Below are 23,560 nucleotides of genomic sequence, written 5' to 3' on the forward strand. Positions count from 1 at the left end.
ATTCAGATTTTTTACAAAAAGCACACTACCTATGTCTCGCATTGGGAAACACTTAAAACTTAGACAATCACCTTGAGATTTTCAGGGTAGGCAGAATCTACATCCACATACTACCTACCAAGCCACCTCAATGGGCTGTCTCAAAAAATATTTTTTTAAATTCGAAAACGTCAACTGCATTTTGATGACCCTAGGAAACAATGATAGACATAAAAAGACACGCAAAAATCGACGAAATTTTCACCCAAAGGGTCATCACTTACCCCGTTTGCCCATTACACACCCGCCTTCGCGAAATCATACGACAAATTATGGGTGAGGACATTAAGGCGCCTCTCGCTAATTTATTTTAGACATTTTCAAAATTATTTTTTGGCCTATCACTCAAGAGTCTTCGAAATATGATTGACATTTCTGGAATTTCAAATATTTTTTTTGGACAGCCAGGCAGGGGACACCAAGATTACTATCAGAAGAGGGACTGGTGAAGTACTATAGCAGAGATCTTCAACCTTTTTTAATGCAAGAGCCAAAAATCGATTTCACATCGTCCGGAGGCTCACGTCACTTAACCACCACATCAATAAAATGAAAAACATAATTTCAAAACGCAATAATCTTTATAAGTTATAAATTTCAACCAACCAATACCATTTTTAGCGTTGTTTAATTTTTACTAGTGTATCGATATTTGGTTTTATTTTTGTAGTTGCAAACCGCAGAACTCTAGCGGCCGCAATAAATTAGCCGGGGGGCCGCGGGTTTAATACCCTAGTATTACAGTATCACCTTTCCACTTTTTAAAATTTTATTATTGACAGAACAAAAACGTCTCATACATGTAACGGGCAACTTCCTCGAGCATTCGCAAGTCACAGGACCGGTGTGAACGCCGATGAGATCCACAATCGAGCTCGCCTCCCGCATAATCCAGTCACACCTCGAGCAAAGCAGAGAGCCAATTGTGACCGCCGCCCGCGCCCGCGACGCCCTCCGACGGCGACGCCCCCGACGGCCTCATTTGCATCGGGGGCGGGCGAGGGGCGATTGTAAACAGAGGCCGTGATGAGAGGGGGCGGACGGGGTCAGGGCGACCGCTGACCTTCACTCCCCTATAATCACACACTACCCGAGGGGAGAACACGAAGCCGGAAAATCGCACAGAAACACTTCGACCTCGATGACATGCTCTCGGGTTGCCAGCCGGGTGAGGTGGTTCGTAATAACCGACGTTTCGATGACAGACTCGTCCCTTGTCATCACTCAGCCACCTCTACGCACTACAATCCGAATTTTTATTTTGGGTGGGTAGGGGTAGAGCTCACCCCATATGAAGTGACAGACACATTAATTCCGCACATTCAGGGTAGGGGACAGTTCCTTTCCCTGGACAACCTCAACCCGATAGCTGGTTAGAATAGGTGAGGGTTAAGCTCACCCCAAACGAAGTAACAGGCGTTGTTAAGTGGCCAAGGATCATTTGGCCTTTAAATAGTCAGCCAATCGGAGAAGAACTTAGATGCTGGTTGGATAAAGTAGAGTGAGGTACCGGAGGGGCCCATCATGAAATACATATGGAGGATTTTTATATTATCAGGCGGTTGGGTCAACATAGAAAACTGTTCATTGATTTACTGATAATACGAGAATATCTAGTCAATATTTAGCCAATAGATTCATTTAATTGAAGAGGAAATCAACTTAGCATAATTCTGCTACCTATGCATGACTTCATTCGCATTCCGGTCAACATCTACCGCAAACACCGTCATTTAGATTGGGATTTCTATTCGCTTTTAAGATTATATATAATGTAATTTTTTTCGATTTACCTACTCTGATCGCTCTCTCATTAATATCCAAGCATCTAAATGTAGCGTAAATATTCCTTGCAATCGGATTTTAAACATTGAATTGTCGCAATCATTAATGCACCCACTTTTCCAATGTACAGGATGTCATCAAAAGTATTCTCACCCATTAATATTACATTAACATCAAAGATATTTGCCAAAATGGGTCAAATAGGAGTACACAAACACGTTATTTTTAATAGAGCCATTTTATTTTTAAGAATCATTGTGCAGCCAGTGTGACAACACATACGAAGAAAACGGAAATAGCGCTTCGTAGAGGCGATTTGAGATGAAACAAAATATGAGCCAATGCATTCTTCATCAAATAGAACATATCACCGTTGTAATAATAATAAAATATCATTTTATATAGAACGAATAATCATATCTTTTACGAGAATTAATCACAATTCAGAATACGTAAGCTTCGAGAGGAGCGTAAGCCTTAAATGTTAGCCGTTATTTAAAGATGGCAACTGCGTACTTCCCCTTCCAACATTATAAACATTTCTGTGATACTATATACCCAGATACTTGTTATAATGAGCATAATGTATTGCGTTGGCTGTATTTTAGCTTACACTCATATTCTGTCCCTAAACAACAACAACAGGCTGATCGGGGCCGCACATCACAAAACTTGAGCTTTAATTGGTGACGGTAATCAATACCATGCTGAAAATTATTGCATATTTTACATGCATATAACAACGAGCGTAAAGTGATTCAAGTACAAATAACTATACATAAGATGTGAAAAGCGAAATCTGACGACAACTTTAGCTTTCCCATCCGTGTGGCAATGACAGCGAAGAACGATAAAACCGGGTTAGGACGAAATTGAGAAATAATTACAGAGATGCGCACTGTTCCATTGAAAATATAATTCTTAGATCAGAATTCTGATAAACTTTTAGATAATGTCCAATCGCATTCCCATTAATTTCGTCCACAATCTTCTTCTATCGTAAGTCATTTGTTTTTAATACGGTGCAGAAATAACTTTTTTCTACCCACACATCTGAAATGAAAAACATTAACACATGTCATTTCATCAGAACATATGTACTCACAAATGTGTAACATGGAAAATAATGGATTATCACCATCATTAGTCAACAATCCTAAGAATGGTTTGACGCAGCTCTCTATTCCTCTCTCCTATCCGTAAGCCTTTTCGTAACGACGTATTACTTCTCTTTTACATCCTTTATGACCTATCCTATGTAAGTAACTCATTCGAGGCCGTCCGTCTTCCCTTCTACGATTGTTTTCATCAGGCCATCATAATATGGGCCAACTAAGCTGTAGCGTCTTCTCCTTATGGTTTTTAGAAGACGTCTCTTTTCTTCCTTCTCAGCACCTCCACGTTACTTACACGTCGATCCATTTTACCTCCATCATTCTTCGGTAGCGAAATTTTTCGAATTCTTCCCCTTTTGACTTTTCTGCTGCTGTCAACGTTCAAGCTTTGCTTCCAAAGAAAAATATGCTCCATACGTAGCATCTGATGAATTTCTTCATTACTTCTACGATAGTAATCTCAGCTGTAAGAAGATTCTTTTTTTGTAGAAAGGCCTCTTCACATGCGCTATTCAGGTGACTATTTCCCAGGTAAGAAAACTATTTCACCTCTTCAAGCTTAAGGTTTCCTAAGTTAACGTTTGTCCTAGCCTCCTTTTTTGCGGCATACTAATAATCTCATTGGAGATATCCATCCCGCTCTGCCTCAACTGAAGGGACTTATGAACCAGCACTCCCCGCTGGTCGCAGGTTTCAAGGCCCACGTGATCTAATCCGGTAGTCAAGATATAATTCCGTAGATTCAGAGAAGGGAGGAGCTCCTTACCCTGGGCCATCTCGAGCCTTGCGAATGTTTTCTCGGTGGAGTACAACTCTTCACTCAAGATTCGAACCTAAAACCCTTCTGCGAGTAGACAGATAGTCAACTCATGCTAATTACCGAGAGTAATATCGAACTAGGAAACCCGAGCGCAAACTTCGCACTTTCACGTTATTAGGGAATAAGTATTTTAAGGAAACGGTGTGATTGGATTTTAAATCGAGAACAAGGTGTATCATAAAGTACTTTCTTTACACTTGTTTTCTAGCAAAAATAGACAAAACTTATGAATGAAATACGGGCAAGAGAGTATGGCACCAGTTGGAACAATCATGACGTCTGATACTGAATAATGGCACGTAATTTACAAAACTTCTCTAAAGATAACATTTTATACAATTAACCTATATGCAATCACTATGCGCATTTCGTACTATTTTCATTTTTTGTTGTCGTTGATAATCATGTTTGAATACTTTCAACACGGCACTTATATTTATTCGTGATACGTGTTATCTTTTACGTTCCTTACACACGATTTCTCTTTTAGAGAACGTTTCACATTCCTAACTCTTCTTTGATTTTATTTTTAATATTTTTACTGCTTATGTAACTTTTTTGGTTCAGTTATATATTACACGGGTTTAGCCCTTTTTTTAGTTACGAATAAAAAAATGTGTGGAGTGGATATACATCGAGCGAGTAATCTAAATGGAAAAATCGAAACTTTTAAGTAAAATTAATGGATAAATAGTAAAATTTTAGAATTGGATTGTGTTTTTCGTCAGAAGCAGCTGATCTAATGTTTAGTATGAAACCTCATATATCTCTGTGGGTGCAGTATTAACGGAGCATATAAGGAAGGAAGGAAAATGACAGCCCTTTCCGTAATACAATATATGATTAGAGTCTCCTATATCTAGTTCCACTTCATTAATTCACGGAAGGAATGAGTGATTTTTCTACACACTATCACCTATTTCCAACAGAGACCTCATTCCTAATGAGCCTTTTTTTCATGGTCGATGCGTATAAATAACCAAACGAAGCTGTGATTTTTAATAAGAATGTAGTGTATAGATAGGCTAGCCCCAGATTTCATGACCTCATTCATCATTTCCTCATAGTTTTATATGAAATTAGAGACAATTGAGAAGAAGATAGATGAAAACTAAGAAAACAGACGTCTGGAAAACCTGATTAACACGCTCAAGATATTCAAATTATTTGTCACAGACTGAGCCCTCCCCTCCCCCCCCCCCCCCCCCAAGAGCTCGGATAAATTTTTATTTAAATCCATTTTACTTAATTGGATTCATATTACTAATAGAATAGTGTAAGGATTAACGAAAGATCCCTCAGAAAGCCGTAACACTCAGCATTTTTAACCATTTATCCTAAAATTCCGCAATTCATCAATCTCGCACCTAGCACTTATCCTGGTGGGTATTCCATACCCCCACACACCCCGGTATTAGTTGCACCTAAAACCCCCAGCCTTAATTCCTAGCTGCGCCCCTGCATCAATGTTAATTCACGAACGACATGATGAATAATTCATCCTATTAGATATGCATGTATGTTAATCGTAATACTATCAAATTACTACTAAAGTCCTCAATTTTACGTTGCACGTAACTTATTTTCTTATTGAAAATATGATTAAAACTCGTGGATTTATAAAATATTCATCGTGGAATAATGAATTGGTCCATCATTAATCAAAACAATTCACTCACCAAGTCCTCCACGGCGTTATCATATGATTACTTCCCAGGAGTGGACACCTAGAATTGAGAAAAAATATTAAAATACTAAGTAATCCTAGATATTTGCTCAATCGCTATTCATCCAATTTATTAAATAAAGAGACTTTAATTTTTATATTATTTACATCCAATGTAATTGAAGGAAGGTATTCTGCCTTTGTATGCGTCCTAAATTTCTCGTTCCTTGGGGTTTAAGTTTATGCTAAGAGGAACCAGCCAGTGGGTCAAAAAATGTTCACAAAAACAGAGAACATTATTTATGGAGACTCTGAATGTTAGCTTGTAGTCTATCCTTTCACGTTCACCCGCGAGGAAGAACACATATTCACAAATCTCCATTTAGGAAAATAAAAGAACTTTGACGTGGTCACATGTTTACCTTACACGTTCATTATTCATCCCGAATCCCATAACTAGACTCGAGATACTATTCTATCGCGGAATGTATTTTCCTCTGAGGAGCAGACCTGAGCAACAGACATTTTAGGATGAGATCTTACGTAAACTTACTCGCTCACTATTTTAAGTATTTTCAGAATTTATGTCGTGGATATCTAACATACCAATAAAATAGAACTCACCGGAGAAAAGGTATAGTATTAAGGAAAGATACAATAAAAAAGCCCCCTTGAAGATTAAACAAAATGTACAAAACTGGTCGTGAAATTGATTTCTTTGCGGAATATAGCCAATAATTTTTATTTCATCATTCAATCACTAAAGTTTGTATTTCAATGTACTTGCATCGAAAAAATTCCGTTCGGAAACATTCCTGACCTTCATAATATAAAGGAGCTATACAGGTGGAATATCACAATATACATATGATAAATAAATTAATGTAAAGATATTTCAGCCAGAGAATTCCGATTCACCTGTAAGCATACGGATGAAAGACAACTGTAAATACCGAAGTTACGAGAAAAAGAAATTAATTTAATAATTAAAAGTATTCGAGAACATCAACGTATGAAAATTCGAAAGGCATAGAGAAATGAGAGTAACTCTATGCGCGGGACCATCGAAAGTTTTATGAAAATACTCCCTTTCGTTGACTTCACAGGTAAAATTCAACACTCAGAGCAAGACGGGATTTTTCTTCCCAGGGGAATACTCCCCTTTCCCAAGAAGTTCTGAAGGACTAATTACAGAATTCCCAAATCTCGCATACGCTGCATAGGAATTCGTTGAGAGTTCACCAACAGCTCAGATGATTTACGCCATTGTGAGGGGTGGTAAAGGACGGGTGGAGAGGAAAACGTGGTCGGCATTTGCCTGCTCTTAACGAAATGTGCCAAAGGGACGACGGCTTAAAATCCCAATCCGACGAACGGAGAGCTGTAACTGCAAGTCCCATCCACAAAGCACTCAAGCAGGGATCGGGAATTCGGAAAAATCTCCAACACCGCTGGGATTTGAACCCGCGCCCATGGCGTGGGAGGCCAACACTACCTCGAGGTTGGGCTGCCGCTACAGACACGCATACCCTTTCACAGATCATCTCCGACAGCTCAAAAGTCGAGAGAAAACAATACAGTAGGACAGTATAAACTATTATTTGATACTTTCCCGGCCAATAATGTGGTTAAATTCTTATCGGGATTCCCGCCGGGTAAAATTATCCATATCAGCCAATGTTTCAAGCTCCGACTCGGGGCTCATCCTCAGGGCTGCTGAATGTCGTTTTATTTGTTTAAAACAGGTGTTGTCACACCAGAAAAATTTAATTAAAAAATTTAAAATATAAGTTGGCCACAAAAAGGAGCCATCAGAGGAAATAATTTCACAATAAAGATCAAGGAAGTGCCACAGGATTAATTTCCGGATTTTCAGAGTTTACTGAGGCAGCGCGACTAGGCACATCGCGTACGTAATAACCTCAGAATCGCTCTCCGTCACGTTCGGCACGAAACTGGCCTTAACCCGTCGCCTTTGGCAGCTAGATCTCAAGTCTCCCTATCTCTGCGGGAAATATTCGCAGGAAGCCAAGGGGCAGGAACAGAGCAGATTACAGATCCCTAAAATCCCTTCCTGGCCCTTCAAGGTTCCGCGGGGAGGTCCTTGGCTATTAGATGAAAGATTAGAGGATCTTCATTACACTGAACCACTCTCTTTTAGTAGACGAAAATCTGTAAAAAAAAAAAAAAAAAAAGTATTTTATCGAGCTTTTTATCAAAATTTTCCCATCGATTCGCAACCAAACACCTATCAAATCTGTTAATATCCACCAAATAAGGAACGGAGTTCAAACAAGATACTGGAAGTATAGTTCTACCAGAGACAGTTTTCAGGCATTGGAAATCGTGGAAATCTTACAAATTGGTGAAATAAAATTTTATGGCAGTTTTCCAAATACAATTAAATCGTACGACTGGCTTCACTGCATGCATGTTTCGATCTTCAGGTTGGTAATAGCTTAAAGATCGATTCAAAACATTTTTTAGCATTTTTTACATTCTAGACCCCAAGATAATGCAAAAAGTATTGAAACCAGTCGCGCCATAAACTTTGCGTGGAAAATCCCCAGAAAATTTACACTACTAATTTCTTAGCTCAAGTCAATGGACTACATCCCCTAAAGAGGTAGGGAGGAACTTGGTTGAGCTAGAGGTGGATTGCCCATTGTATCTCTCAGAGAAGAAACAGCTTGTTCCCTAAAGACAAGAAGGGGCTGGGAGAGTAGGTAAGTAGAAAGGGTCGAACGCACAAGAAGAAAGCTACACGTTTATGAAATTCTTCTTCCATTCTCTTCTCGTAATCTCTCTTGGTACGATGACCTTTGGCACTTTTTTGCATTGGTAATAAAGTGCGTCCGTAATTTTTACAGGGGCGCACTACTCCGCTCGAAAATCTGGGATTGGTTCTAAAGAAGGAACCTTACTCGGTTTCCGAAACGTCTGCATCCATGGCATGAAAACCCCGACGGATAACCCGAATATCCTTCTACGACTTTTTAGTTTTTTCCCTCGGTTCTATGTACACACGTAAGTGTGCTTTCCCGCAGCTGAAGGGTTAAGCGGGCCCGGCAAACGGAAATATCACTCTGCGAAGATCAACATTCTGAGCATGGATTCGTTGAGCCGCACGGCAAGGATCAATGCCGCCGGGACCCCGGGAGGCAACAAAGCCCCCGCCCGAATCTCCACGCCCCGAACCCGCCCCTCATATCCATCCCGCACTTGCATTAATCAATGGTCTTGAGGAGCGCGCCCCGCCAGCCACTGACCCCCAGAATACGACGCCCGCGCCGCAGGGAATAAACAGCCCAGTGATGGATGGACGCGAGGACGGCTCCAATAAACTCGAGACTTCTTTCCCGAACGTGAATTATTCGAATCGCGGGAAGCAATGCGGGGACGGAATCCGTGGCGGACCCGACGAGGGCGTGCGTGCGACTGGAGATGAGAAAAACAGCCGACAATCGCTTCCCTATATTAAGGTAGTTAGAGCGGCATCGGATGAAGGCAAGTGATATACTTGGGCTACCTATTATTTACGTGAAAGAGTCGCAAAAAAATTAAACAAAAGAAAACATAATTAGGAATGAAATGCAAGCACAATTTTACACCTCAGCACATTTCAAACGCCAAAAATGATTTTTAAAAGGTATGTACAATAGTCAACTTGACTAGTTTCAACCATGCTTCCAACCTTTGCACACTGAACTGTTAACGACTTACCTTGGCTAAATATTCACAATCTAAGTGGTATATTCTAAATAAATATTTTTATTCATAAACAAAATGATATGTAAGACGCATGTAAAAGCCGTGGAACTAAATATATTAGCGTCATTTAGGGGAATTCGGTGAAGTGGTTTTCGTTCAGCGACTCCGTACATATTTAGATTTACCACAAATTAACTTTATATTTTGCGAGTTGAAACAAAAGCGGAGACGCTAGAAATTTAAAATCACCGGCGAAAAGTCTGCGCCGAAAGATCGTACGCCGATTCTTGCAAGACGACTCGTACTAAATTGTGGGTATTCTGTACAGTGAAACCGGTATTAAGAATACGCATCCATCTCTATCCACCGATCGTGGTGTCTTTTGGTGGCGTATTAAAAACTTAAGCTATCATCCTAAATTATTCAGGGAGTATCGAGCAAACATTTTTCAACTTTTGCTTGTATTTCAAGCATAAAATATTGCATCAAAGAATATACTGAGGTACAATTTTCGAATATGAGATGAGAGAATTGTTGATGATGATCTACTCTAAATTCCCTGAAAATTTTAAGATGATAATATTAGTTTTAAGTGATTCATCCGTCGCAAAATAAAACAGTGAAAGCAAAGTGCCTTCTATTTAAAGATTACCTGTGCAGTTTAAACTGCGTGCAAATTAATCAAGTTAGTAATATAAAGTATTTGGGTCTCGTTATTGATGAGAATTTAAATTGGAAAAATCCTTTACAAAATTTAAAAAATTACATGAATACAGCACTTAGGAAATTCTATTACTTAAGACAGATTTGTAATTTACCTGTACTAAAAAATGTATACTACTCACTAATTAATACTAAACTGCAGTATGGTCTTTGTTGTTGGTGTGGAACATATATCTCGAATCTAAATCCAGTTTTATTGTCACAAAAGAAAATAATAAGAATGATAATGGGGGCAAAAAGAGACGACGCTCCTTACCCATTATTTAAATTACTGGGTATTTTACCCCTTAGATATTTATATGTTTATAGAGTCCTACGCATGTTTTATATCAGAGGAGGAAATGTCACTGGCTATGTAAATATTTCCTATCATGGTTTGAGGCCACGGAATACAGTACCTATTCCAAAACCGAATAATGAAGCTTTTAGAAGGTTTTATTTATATTGTGCGACTAAGATGTTTAACCTCCTACCATTTCATATCACCCCTATAAAGTCCTTCACGTTGTTTTTACGTGAATTGAAAATATGGTTGTTCTCCATAGACAATATTGAAGAGTACTTGTAAATACTATCTTTGCACATTATCTTAACATTGTATGTTATTAGTCTGATTTCTGTACAGTGTATGGAATATTTCTATGTATCATGGTAATTAATGTATTTGTTTTCATTTATTTTTATGTTTCAATCTTTCATGATATTCTCAAAGGAACAGCGTACTATGACTCATTACTTACGGTATATTCTTTTGTTTTTGGCCGCACCAGCCAGCTGTGTGTTTAATTTAAGAGATGGCAACCCCAACACTGGTTCTTGCCACAGGGGTGCCTATATTCCACCTTGTAAAAACTCATGCTTGAGTAAGCTATTATAATTTCATGTACCATAATGTGGAATATATTAAAAGGCATATGTGCGGCAGACCACCGCGGTCTCCCGTTTCGTCACCTCACCTTGGCCATGGTGCATTTTTTTCCGAATATTCAAAGTAAGAATTAATGCATGCATTTATTACGGCACGTGCCTCACCTCAACGTTGAAGTTGACGAAAAAAGGTTTCTATCTAACCTTCTTTCGCAATTATACAGCATATATTCATGCAGTTACGACTCCAAAAATGAAGATATCACGTAACAGCTGCAAATTTTGGCCTTTTATCGTCGAATGTAAACAGCATTCATTTATTCACTTAAGAATTAAACGCAAACGCCTACAGGTATTTTGAGATTTTCACAAACGTTAGTCCACGAAACTCAAAATATGCGCCAGTATATTTTATATAGCACGCTCTCCATATCACTGAATGCTATATTGCAGAGATTTTCATAAAAAAATAAGGAACCTATCCCTGCTGTAACTTTCCAGCTAGGAAGCGCGCCCCTGTAAAAATTACGGACCCACTTTATTGCCAATGCAAAAAAGTGCCGAAGGACATCACTGGGGAACGTATATCGAATGAGTATAGATAACTCATATGGGCGAACAATAACTATTGTATACATCACATGCAGGCACCAGACCAAATCATTATCAATTTACCAGAAAATTGTGCATTAAGTTGCTTAAAAAATGGTAAACCTTAGTAAGTCTCATAGAAAAATGATACTTCCCTTAAGGTGACATTTCATCTAGCGACCGGAACATAATCTCCAGAGTGTTTTGGATCTCCTTCCGAAAGCACGGATTCTATAACAGATAGTGCACACGCTTTGCGGCAAAATCTAGGTCCCTTCGCAGGGGCTAAGTGGAGATAAATTCAACAGCAGCAATCAATTCAGCCACAGTTTCCATGTCGCAAACTGAACCACTTTTCAGTCTAACGCTAGAGCAGCCTCATGTCGACGTCGGGCTTGTCATCAAACTTCCGTCCATATCGCTAGCAACACTATTTACCAGCTTCCCTTCATGATGAGAATACACCCATTCATCGGTGTCCCATGCACTCGCTGCATATCTACACAGATTGCCAGGCCCAGCGAGAGAACCCAGAGGCATTTCCAAGCCGAAATCAGTACATAAAATGGAAACGGTGGCAAATTATACCTATTGGGTCACTGAACATTAGGCTAAAGAATCATTTCTAAACGAACTACAATAAATATACCGTAAAACCACGCCGCAGTCCACTTAAAAAATGCACAAACCGATAATTACTCGAGCAACAGTAGAAATTTAATTAAATAGGTGCGGGAGTAATGTTGAAAGTAGCAAAATACGAGAGCAGAAGGTTTGGCGAGGCGGAGTTTTTATAGTAGTTTAATCAAATCTACACGGAATTGCTCACGAAATAATTGACAGGAAATAGAGAGCTAATGGTGTACTATTAAACAACTACGCAAAAGAAGCATATATTTTTACTTTTTTATAGACCTCCAAACGCCGCAGTTGATATTATTAACTAATAAGAACATAAATTTCCACATTTATTTCGAGAGACAATAAAATTAAATCATTATTGAGGGAGATTTTAATCTCCCATTTGACGGGTGCGGTGAATTCTTTACCCTGAAGCAATATCTTAAGACACATGAAACTTGAAATCAAATTCCTCGAACAGTAATACTTTATGAAAATCAGGGATTAAACGCAGGTAAGCAAATTTTTATTGGAACTCTTACACATAAAAACCAAATTTAAGTAATAAGGAAATCAGCGGAATATAACTCAAACGACTTTCAAACCACTCAATCCCGAGTAGTTGAGAAAACTGAGGAAATACATAATATACAAGGCCTTACAGCAGTAACCCATCCAAAGTTGATGAAATACATCGATATTCTAATTGGAATTGCAAAGAACTTTCGCAAGGTGATCAAGGTGATCTCTTCTTTGCGAAGTGATCGCGAAGAACTTTCTGCAACCTTAAAAACAAAAGTAGAGTCAACTACATGTAATTACTTCTTAGAAATCATACGCCACGGAATCAACAAACATACTACCCAAAAACTGATACGTGGAAGTTAAGAACCTCCCTAGTGCAACCACGTGGCTAGAAAGAACCTCAGAAAGCATGGAAAACTATATTCTACCTTCAAAAGCTCATTACACCAGGTGAACAATCGAAGGAACTTAGAGCAAAAGGAAATTGCGCAGCGTAACTCTCCAAAACCAAGAAATATATGCGTGCTTAATAAGAAAATTTCAAGAAAAAAATACTCGGTGTAAAGAATATCGGAAATCTTTTTTGTCTGATAGGCTTGGAAAAGAAGGTAAATTTGTCACCGAAAATGTTGGCTATATGCTCACGTTCAACTCCCACTTCGTAAGTGATCACACTATAGACAACACCTCGAATGATTTAGACCAGGGGTCTTCAACATTTTTTAATAGAAGGGCCAAAAAACGATCACACATCGTCCGGAGGGCCACAATGCTCCGATTTATTTTCTCAAAAAGTCTATCGACGACACTTTTCTTGATGATCTTTTTCGTTTTTTATATTTCCTGAAAAGATCTTCAAAGGCTGCTCCTGCTCACTCCACCATTGATTGGGTTCAATAAAGCCCTCGTATTATAAATGAGTGATCCGAAAAGTCATATTAAATTGGTGCACCGTGCTCAGCCGGTAGGTTTAGTTTCCTAATTATGGGTATTTGCTGCTAAATTTCTTTGCCACCTACCCAGCCAGGTAGTGTAACCCATCTCTCAAATTCAAATTCGACACTATGTCTTCTTACAAATCAAATTTTCACTTATCATATCTTTCTTGAGGCCTTGATGAATACGATCTTCTGATTAAATAAATGTGTACTTGGCATGAATGTTGAGGAAGCCTGGTTATCATTATTCTGTAATATGTACAGAGTAAATAGTGCAAAATAACACCACCGAAAGTTCTACAATATTTCAAAGTAAAAGTGAAGTTATCACATTAAGCTTTTTCATGACACTGGAAAGAATAAACACACAAGCATCCTACATTCATTAATAGTAGTACTTACTTGAGATTAAAACAGCACGTTCAGTCAATTTTCATGGAAAACCTCCATTCTAGCTCCTTTGGTAACCGAAACCATATTCCAATTCAATTTAAATTAATCCCCACCCCTAATGCTATGTTTTAGTCCTGCATCATTCCTAGATTTTACTAACGCAGGGTTTCCAAATTAATGCAGCTAATCATACACCCAATTGATTTTTTTTCAACACCATTGCTAGCTGGTATGTAAGCATAGAACACACCATGAATACATATACATATATTGATGGTAATGGAGATAGGTATGCATATATTCAAAAATATCACCCAATCATCCAGCCACATTTTATAAATTGAGGGCTTAAGATTTACAATATATTACATATTACTGTATTAACATATTACTGTAAATACTGTAACTCTCCAAAAAAAACCTGAATTTTACCCTCAACCCATCATCCCAGAAGTTCCTATTTTCCTTTCACGTGACCTTATCTCGTTCTAATATCTTACCCGCATTTAAATTTTCATCTTGAATTTATTATCATTGTAGGGAGTTTGCTAGTTTGTACAATGATTTCGCTTGAGTGACTGTTTCCTACCTTGCTAATGACCTACCAATGGGCTCTAAAAGCTTTTTAAAATTTCTTTCAGTGCGTTTTCACCAGTGACTTTAAGCATTAAAATTTCTATCTACCTTGGGTACGAGTGATAGTGAGATTGGAAGTTTGTTGATGTTACAATTACTGGTTAAGTAATTTATTTCAGACCATTCATTACATTGTCTACGTAATGGTAATGTGAAATAACATTAAGTGATTCTAAATCGTTAGTGATGAGTAGGAAGTGAGATGTGAAAAATCCATTCGAACTTCCGGGAGTGTAAATTCTTTTAATGTGTGCAGAGTGATTGGAAAACTGATTATCATGCTTTATTAATGTTACGTTATAGTGCTTTAAATTAATTGTGAGCCAAGTTTTTCATTGAATCAGTTGATTCGGAATGTATTGATTTTAAGTATCATAAAGACGGCTCGTGAAATGTTAAGTGAAATGGTGTGTGCGTTGTGGTGCTATTTGTGATATGATCAGCAATAAATAAGTAAAACAAGTTAGGTTAGTTATGCTTCGTTTTTTATACTAACCACCTCTAGTAAATCATATGCCCTACGTTTCTGCACTTCGACGCTCTCAATATTTGAAAAATTTTAATGTGGCGAGGCAGATTGTTGTGTTTCCTTAAACATAACATTTTTAGAGTTGCAAACATATGTTACTAATTGCTCGCACGTAGGTATTTGTAACGTAATAAATGTGTATTTTTACACCATTACCTAAACGTTACTTTCTTTACGATTCTTTTCTGCAATGTAAAATTTTCATAACTTTTCGTTTATACTTTGACATTGAGGTGTATTTCTGCATTTCGAGTATAAATGTGTATAATACTGACGTTGCTAAATGCGTTATTTCATACTCATCACGCACACACCAATGCACCCATGAAAATATACATCCGAAGTTCATAAAATATGCAATACATATCATCAATGAATTCATGGCCGTTTGTACAAGAATAACTGCATATCAAGCATACAAATGTTTTGGTATTCCGCATAAATATCTCCTTTCTCAGTGGTATAACATAATTGTTAGTGTGTAATAATCAATAAATATATCTTCGATGGATTAACATCGATTTATCCATTGACAAGTAAAACTTTCGATGCACTTTGTAGCATCAATTTCTTGTTTGACATATTTACGAACTTTCCGCGCCGCAGAGGAGTCAGATGCAGTGTTGCCAAGAGTAACTTAACGGGTTGAACACAAAAAGCTACCGAGTATCGGCTGCCGAGCTGGCTAGTAGCATATTTAGTTAATAGCTCTTAGTAGCTCACTTAATACAATCCATGAATACCATATCTTAGTAGCCGACTAAGTTAGTCTCCCTACTTGCGTGTTTTATCGGAAATCTATGAATACGGCCGTAAGTCTATATCTCCACTGGAGAGAAAATCGTAAGTCAGGATAATCGAGGATGAATCAAACTAAACGCTATAACAAGCGTGCAAAAGAGCAACCAAGGTGACTCATATGTCGTTCGTCAATGGGCAATTCTATGAAATGAGCCACAGAAAGTTCGCAGTGCACAAAACGGGACATAAAAATCATATTTCCCGCACCGCACTTGAGATCGCCGGAACCAAAATCGCTGCTCGTTAACGGAGTAATATCCGCCACATAAAGTTTTCGATGGTCTACAGATAGCAAGTGAAGGTGCAACTTCCCGAGTTTCTCAACTCGCGGCGCGCTTTGTGACAACGCAGACACCAGCTGCAATGCAGGCGAAACGTAAGGCCGCAGAATGTCTAACAACGCGCTGCGAAACTCCATTCCGCCGCATCATCCAGATAAGAGACAACTCGTGAGGTCCAAACGGGCCAGAACTATTACAATACTCCGTCCCACCGTTACTTTCCCGAATATCATATCGTGAAAATATCACGGATGTGTTTCCATGGACAACGCTCAAAAACTACCACAGAAATAACATTCATATCCACACGCGTTACCTGATATCGTAACTATTCTTTAGAGAGATTAAATTGAGTTCAAGCGAGTATCAGAATAATTTACCATCACATTAAAGGAAATGATTTTTGAAAAAGGAAGAAACACTTCTGTTACCACGAATACAAATTATAAATTGGTCGAACTGCAATCATTTTCACCCACGTTCGCAAATTTTAATATTATTTAAACAAGTTATCCTTCATAAAAACTTAGCATATATTAGATTGAGTTCTGGCGAATACAATGATAAATCATGATTGACCATCCCTTTAAACGTAAAAAAACAGTGAAAAAGGAACGGATATCACGACCCAAAAATTTAAAATTCTCAGAATGACAATCATGTCCATATGAATTCACTCACATCCACACTTCATAATTATTTAGACTTGCAAACATTCATTGAAACTTAGCATGGGTTGTACAAAGTTCTGGCGATTAAAATATTCAATCAGATTAATTCACCACCAATTTTATCAAATAATATTTTTAAAAAGGTACAAATCAGGGAATAAACGTAAAGCTAGGAACTTATTACACTATTTATTCCATTTCATTAGAGCATCAATGAGAAGAGGAATTAATACAAACGATTTTTTACGTTCCCAGTGAGCTAGAAGACCGATTTAAAGGCTGAAAGATGAGATGACCCCACGCATTTCACAAGGGCTGTCCCATTCGCTCGATACCATACTCAAAAAGGATACAATTGGAAATGTGCTGGTGAAGGCCTCGCCGACGGCGATGGCGAGGTGGAAAAACACCGTCTTTCGAAAGCACGGGGGGGCGGAGAGAAGTCACGAAAAGGCGAGGAGAGAATGTTGGGAAAGCAAGCGAAGGACTGCCCGCTGAATCAAGTCATTGCGCCAAATAAAAATGGAACCCCAAAACGACAGCCACAAACATCATCTACCGATTTGATCGATAGATTTTTCTTCCTCATAGGAAAATCTACTAAAATTGGTAGCATATTAATTGCGTAAGCTTGGTTTCATTAGTAGTAGGACCTGCCCGCCTTTGTGACGGTGCAGGATTCCTCGTCCCCTCCCCTTCTTCCCCGTCCTATCCCTGGAGGCGTCGTCGGGCTCCCATCGCGGCGGCGCCTCCTTTCCTTGTTCCTTCCCGTCCTTCCCCTTCTGGTGGCAGAGGAAAAAAGCTGATCGCTTATAGTCCCTGCTCCAGGAGTGTATCCCGCGAACCCGACCCAAGGGTTTCGTTCCTACAGCCACAAACATCACAATAGGGTGGTTTCCTATTTTTTAAATTGCCTAAAATTGACCATTGACACTCGTCTAAACTGGGATTTCTAAAACCATAAATTTGTATACTACGAATACACTAATGGTGGGTAACGAATAGCAATCAATTCCTTTCGTTTTCTTTGATGAAGGAAACTACCCTATCGAAGATTCTGCCAATGAATGTGCTGTCTCCCACGACCCATTTATGAGAGTTTATCTACGTCGCCATATATATTGAGAAGAAATGGATCGCTCGACGGTCATTGCCGCGCTGCGGACATTTTAGAAAACCGATTAAATATCCGCCGAAATAACAGCTTAATAAAAGCTCCTACGGAATTTAATAGCGCTTCCTCCACATAGTTCCTTAGAATATGAATTTCAGCCTAATCCCTTCCATGAGATTGAAGATCGTAAGAGGTTTTTGAACGCTCAGGCTTATAATTCGCAAGTTGAACTTTACATTATACATACCGAAATAGAAGAGAAAAAATATAATTATTAAAGCCATGTACACATCCCAACTTTTACAAGCAGTCCAAAAAATTTAAATGAGTAAATTTTTGACTACAATTAATGCAATGATATTTTTCTCATTCCCAGGATATTACGCGAAACGTGAATGAATTTTTTTTTTTTGGAAAGTAAACGAATATAACCGACTGTAAGTATCGAAGTACGGGTTTAAATTTTACTTTTGCATACATCACGGACCAGTATTGAATAAAATCATGTTTCAGGGAAGAGAAAAACATAATATGCGATTCTTCGGTGGCTCCCTAAGTGTCGCAAATGGTATTTCTACGTTTTCAAAATGAGATACGGATGAAGTATTATTAAGATGCAGTTACACGGAATTTAGGAGCCCAGCGATTAAAGCTTCCACCACTTTAACAGGACTCATCATGCCCGCTCTGCAGGTATTATTTCGGCACGCATTAAATTATCTACTTACGCCATCATCTTGAAATTTTCTGAGTGAAAAGATTAGACCGTATTTAACATTGCCTGTGCTTAAATTAAGAAAATTGAATCCCAGGAATCTGGTAGACCAGAATATGACGTTAACCGTCGAAACCGTGGTGGTGTTTTAATAAAAATTCCGACGAAAAAAAAAAGTTTGATTTTATTTATTCATAATGTTCACCACATTCCACAAAGTACCACCAGAAACCACCAATTCCCATAATTTTTTAATTTAATTTATTTTTAACCACGATACAGGCAAATTTTGGCAAGGGTATATTCTATACTACCCTCTAACAATTTCAAAATGCTAGCTTACTCTTTAAACGTGTGGCATATATGCTGCGATAAAAAATACGCGCGGTCGACAATGAGTGATGCGTCCTCTTAATGCAGGATTCGCAACCACGGACTCATGACAATAAGAGAGAGAGGGTGGCCGGCTGCGATGACGGAGAGCAACGACGACCCGGGAAAGCGTTGGTGGGAATGGCGGCCAACAAGGAAGGAAACGGGAGAATAAATATTCAATGCGCTCCGCGGTGACTCCCCTGTGCGTGATTTTCGACCAGAAGGGAGTGCTGGCCAGGTATTCCAGCGACCGTAAAAAAAATTCAACAACATTCCTTCATGAAACATTCACAAGCCAGCGTATAACTTTGGGACCTGATTTTTCTCTCTACGCACAACTTATAAAATGGATCATGAGCAAGGAGAGTTAACTGAGAAAATAAGGTGAAATGTCATCTTGTACGGATAATCAGATGTCCTCACATCGATTTTAACCTTCATTTCTAAGTAAACTGCGAACCATGCATTACGAAGGAGTCACACAAGATGATGAATGACCTTTGAAGATAACCATTACGATGAATCCCATGAACTGCTTCGATAAGGGAAAGTTCATTAATTCTTCACTATGTAAGCATTAAATATTGGATGTTTCCCAAATGTATTTTTCCTCAAGGCACAAAGTCCCTTTCCTCTGATTTCTCACAACCACCCCTTTCCCCACGTGGAGGCTTACGAGGATATATAAACTAACGCATAGGATAACACTCTCTCAGAAATCAACACGACACAAAGAGATAGAAGTCGCTGTTCACGGAATGGAGCGATACCACGAAAATAAGCGCACCTATTGGTTTTCCTTCGCGCCGTTGGACACTAATTGGAATCACAAATACGTAGTTTTTTCAAGAATTTGCCTCAGTCTTCCATGGCAAAAATATGTTTTCAATGCTTTTTTAAATGAGACTTTATGAGTTTCGAACATAACTATTATACTATGTATTATATTATAGCAATCATTATTATAAAACTAATAATTATTTTGATAAAATCATATTAGTCTGATTTCAAGCATGAAGAACCCGAGGAATTCATCGGAAAACAACTAATAAAAGGAAAAAAAAGTAAATAAAAAATAAAATAGTTTCCAAGTTTATATAAAAGTTCCTACTTATTTTAAGTAAATAAATTACGCATATACGACCCTTTGAATGAACGATTTGAATCAACTGACGGAGCAGTGGTGCAAAATGACCTAGCCGTCGACGCACCCGAACACTCAATTCTACTTCTACTAAAACAACTAATATTAAGAAACCAAGAATCAAAGTTTCAAGTAATTCACAAAAATAAAATAGCAAGTAATGAGTAAAAGTTTTTCACCTCTTCCACAAGAGGGTTCTCGTCAGCAAAGCTAACGTATTTCTTGATACTGAAAATCATTAATAATAAGATGTATTTCAGTTTGCAGTATCATCACTGCTACTTGAGTTACATTCAAAGCATATTTACGGATGGCTACGTTCGAAATAGCATTAATTAGCTTTTAATCCCATTTAATTTAAGCGCTAAACACTGAAATTGAAGTAAAAGTCAAGTGAAATTGAAATATTGCAATTGGTCAATTTTGTAAACATGGATAATGAGCATCATAAGATAAGGGAAAGTCATTTATTAAAGAAAGAAACGATGAATTTCACTACAATCCTCAATGGGTAGAAATGGTTATACCTTTGGCAATATAACCAGTATAATGAGATAAAAAAGATTAATACCATTCTCAGAGAGCCAGTTTTATAAAAGGCATCAATTCAGCGCCTCAAGCTGAGCCTAATAAGCATCGCTAATTCATTCTTCGCAGTACTCGACTTACTCGCTTGAGCCCACGAACTCAACGTTAAGAAACTTGACCTTTAATCTGTAGAGCCCTATTTTTCTAACAAAGGCAACGATGACCTAACTGGTGATTCTTGAAACCAATATTTAGAGCATACTGCCGCATCGGTGAACACAAATCGTAAATACAAACAAGGAAAACAAGATGCCAGCGGGAAACAGAGGGCGTCTGAAACGTTATATTATGGTGTAACTCCTACGCGTCCTAAAAGATGAAAGTATGGAGGGTTAAAATAGGGATTTTGGGACTGAAAGAAAAATTCAAAACAAGCATACACTACACTTTTAGTCTCATTAATAACTATTACAAAAAAATCTTTTACTTTAGACGTGGTATAACTTAAAGGAGATAGTAAAAACTGATTTGAAAAATTTATTTTAGATAAAGCCACCGAAAAGTTTTCTTAGATAAAAAAAAAAGAATCAAAAGTCAATAGGATGACATGTATGATTGATCGTGCGTATTCACTTTGGATTTTCTTCCCAAGACCAAAATCCTTATCTGAACCCGCGATACCCTTTGTGGCTGTTTGATAATAACCAATCTCACGTTGAAGCAATTCATTTTTAAAAGGGAACCTCGTCTTAAGTACCAAATAATCCCTATGTTTTTATAGCAGCTGTCCACTCCGTGCTTCTCATTTGAAAAAGAACCAACTGATTTCTTGTTAAGACCAATTGCGGTAGCTTGATTGACTCACTTTATTCACTGTACCCATGATTTTTTGGTAAAATATCCCCGATTTCAAGTTCATTCCATTATTATTTCCACCAAGCCGGAATGCCTCAGATTATGTCCACTAGGTTTTTAAATTCCCAAAGTTCACACTTTCACGACGCACCTTGTATCCTGAGCTCACCGAAAAACTTTTATGCGTAGTCTTTATATCGATGCAATTCCCTAGAGATTACCACGGCTAATTACAATCAATACCCCTTCGGCTCTTATCACCCAGCTTCAGCATTCATAACTACCGTTTCCAAACGAGTGCTTAGAATGTACTTTTATGAACAGTCTTACATTCCTTTGGCATTGTGTTAATTTTGGGCGATTCAGAATACCCAGTAGAGCAGATTGAGTAGGCCAGGAACGCTGATGTTCTATGTTCAAACATAAACTAAAGTAACATCAAAAACTTTTCGCACAGATAAGTATAATCGTTTCCGACAATGCGAGAAAGAATTAGCTGGAATAAACTCAACCATCACGCCTGAATGTCGAAAACACAGCAAAAAATGTAGCAAATCTTTCTCAAAGTGACGGAGAATGAAATCCCCACTGAATATATTTGCCTCGTTTGCGGAGATACAGAGCGATATGATATAAAAATACATTTCAATTGTTATATCTCGTCGCAACGGAGCGAGCGCGAGACCATAGACACCAAAGTCAACGCTATAAGTGAAAGCAAAATAAGTGAGTTTCACACTATCTCCGCAGCTTAAATAATTCATTTTACGACCAGGGATTCCATTCGATGCCTCAATGGCATGAAGGTGTTGTAACAACACCTTTTCGCGATGAATTTTACCTCACAGACAACAGAGTATAAACTAAACACTGGAAAACGGCAAAGGGCTGGAGGCTGAGAAGGTTCCCAGAGGAAATCAGTCGAGCATTCATTGAGCAAATACTCAGAGAGACACATAGAAACACACTGCAGAGAGGACTTATCTTGATTGCGAGGCGAGAAAAAGAAATCATCACTAAGTTCACGTAAAATAGGAAATATAATTTTAGGTACTCCACAGGAAAAGCTAAGCTTACATTATTAGAATTAGCTTAAATATTAATCTGTGCGAAAAGTTGATGATGTTAATTTTAGTTATGTTTGAATATAGAACATCAGCCTTCCTGGCCAACTCAATCTGCTCTACTGGAACTTCTGAATCACCCAAAATTAGCACAATGCCTAATGAACGTAAGTCTACTCATAAAAGTTCATTCTAAGGACTCGTTTGGAGACGGTAGTTATGAATACTGAAGCTGGGCGATAAGAGCCAGAGGGTATTGATTGTAAATAGCCGCGGTAATCTATTTATATCTAGGCTTATATTGGCAGAATTACAAACTGTAATTATTTATCTGTTTTTGTTCACTCATGCGTAATTTTTTGGCACAGAGCATTACTTCGAGGTGCATAGCCACACTATGAATCTTACTTGCGCTAAGCAGCAGCTTTTGGCGCTTCACGACAAATAGAAGCCCCCCGATAGGTTCACCTTCAGGGCTCGACCAATATGCTTCAGGCAACTATTTGTTCTATTTCATGTAAATAGAGAAAATTAAACTGATAACCATACTTTTAATATCAGTATAGGTAGCTTTTTTTCCTCTCATGCCGTTATGTTCCTCTTCTCACACTTAATTTCCTTCACTGTCTTATTGGTTCATTATTCCTCATTCTATCGTTCCACCATCCCCCTTCTCGTTAACATTCCTTCCTTCCAGCTCGGGTTTTCAGCGCCTTTTCTTCCCACAGTACACACCCCATCCTCACTCCCTGTCTCTAGATTACGTTCGATGATAACGTTTCGCCAAAATAGAAGACATCATTCTAGTTTAAAAATGAAGAAACATTAAAGAGAATGTGGATGACTCAACGTGATTTGATTTCAGCCAAGGCTTTCTTTTCGTAATAAATGAAAAAGTAATCTGGTGACGGAGCCTGAGTTTTAAGAGTGTAGTTAAGTATAGTTAAAATAAACCAAGGATGAAACGACCAAAACAAGATTATAATCAAAGATTTTTCTATATGGTGATGACATGATTTTTTCATTACTTGATTATGATTGGGTTTGCATACT

General features: G+C 38.2%; 1 protein-coding gene across 2 annotated transcripts in view; it reads right to left on the bottom strand.

The window, feature by feature from the left end:
* LOC124170536 (beta-1,4-N-acetylgalactosaminyltransferase bre-4-like) overlaps positions 1-23,560 on the bottom strand; it is a 358,835-nt gene that overhangs the window by 268,216 nt on the left and 67,059 nt on the right. For both annotated transcript variants that reach the window (XM_046549326.1, XM_046549325.1), the window contains one exon: positions 5,439-5,486. The gene's annotated coding sequence lies outside the window, so the exon portion shown is untranslated. The remainder of the gene's footprint in view (positions 1-5,438; positions 5,487-23,560) is intronic.

The sequence above is a fragment of the Ischnura elegans genome, chromosome X (assembly GCF_921293095.1).
Source record: "Ischnura elegans chromosome X, ioIscEleg1.1, whole genome shotgun sequence".
NCBI classification, from domain to species: Eukaryota; Metazoa; Arthropoda; class Insecta; order Odonata; family Coenagrionidae; genus Ischnura; species Ischnura elegans.